This window comes from Lampetra fluviatilis, unplaced genomic scaffold (genome assembly GCF_964198595.1).
Source record: "Lampetra fluviatilis unplaced genomic scaffold, kcLamFluv1.1 SCAFFOLD_736, whole genome shotgun sequence".
Taxonomy (NCBI): domain Eukaryota; kingdom Metazoa; phylum Chordata; class Hyperoartia; order Petromyzontiformes; family Petromyzontidae; genus Lampetra; species Lampetra fluviatilis.
The window spans coordinates 45,001-46,341 of record NW_027621082.1 but is presented as its reverse complement, the minus strand read 5'-3'; positions in this window follow the sequence as shown (position 1 = coordinate 46,341).

Sequence of the window (1,341 nt, the reverse complement as noted above, 5' to 3'; positions counted from 1 at the left end):
TGAGTGAGTGGTGAGTGAGTGGTGAGTGAGTGGTGAGTGAGTGTGTGAGTGAGTGGTGTGAGTGAGTGGGTGAGTGAGTGGGTGAGTGAGTGGGTGAGTGAGTGAGTGAGTGAGTGGGTGAGTGGTGAGTGAGTGGGTGAGTGAGTGGGTGAGTGGTGAGTGAGTGGGAGTGTGAGTGAGTGGGTGAGTGAGTGGGGTGAGTGAGTGAGTGGGTGAGTGGTGAGTGAGTGAGTGTGGGTGAGTGGGTGGTGAGTGAGTGGGTGAGTGAGTGGTGAGTGAGTGTGTGAGTGAGTGGTGAGTGAGTGGGTGAGTGAGTGGGTGAGTGAGTGGGTGAGTGAGTGAGTGAGTGGGTGAGTGGGTGGTGAGTGAGTGAGTGGGTGAGTGGTGAGTGAGTGAGTGAGTGGGTGAGTGGTGAGTGAGTGAGTGGGTGAGTGGTGAGTGAGTGAGTGGGTGAGTGGGTGGTGAGTGAGTGGTGAATGGTGAGTGAGTGGTGAGTGAGTGAGTGGTGAGTGAGTGGTGAGTGAGTGGTGAGTGAGTGGGTGAGTGGGTGAGTGAGTGAGTGAGTGGGTGAGTGAGTGGGTGAGTGAGTGGTGAGTGAGTGAGTGGGTGAGTGAGTGGTGAGTGAGTGGTGAGTGAGTGTGTGAGTGGGTGAGAGGTGAGTGAGTGAGTGGGTGAGTGAGTGGTGAGTGAGTGGGTGAGTGAGTGGTGTGTGAGTGGTGAGTGAGTGGTGAGTGAGTGTGTGAGTGGGTGAGTGGTGAGTGAGTGAGTGAGTGGGTGAGTGAGTGAGTGAGTGAGTGGGTGAGTGGTGAGTGAGTGAGTGAGTGAGTGAGGTGAGTGGTGAGTGAGTGAGTGGGTGAGTGTGAGTGATGAGTGTATGAGTGAGTGGTGAGTGAGTGTGTGAGTGGTGAGTGTGTGAGTGGGTGAGTGAGTGGTGAGTGAGTGGGTGAGTGAGTGGTGTGTGAGTGGTGAGTGAGTGGTGAGTGAGTGGTGAGTGAGTGGTGAGTGAGTGGTGAGTGAGTGAGTGGTGAGTGAGTGGGTGAGTGAGTGGGTGAGTGAGTGAGTGAGTGGGTGAGTGGTGAGTGAGTGGGTGAGTGAGTGGGTGAGTGAGTGAGTGAGTGGGTGAGTGGTGAGTGAGTGGGTGAGTGAGTGGGTGAGTGGTGAGTGAGTGGGTGAGTGAGTGGGTGAGTGAGTGGGTGAGTGAGTGAGTGGTGAGTGAGTGAGTGGGTGTGAGTGGGTGGTGAGTGAGTGGAGTGAGTGAGTGGTGAGTGAGTGGGTGAGTGGGTGGTGAGTGAGTGGGTGAGTGAGTGGTGAGTGAGTGTGTGAGTGGGTGGTGAGTGGGTG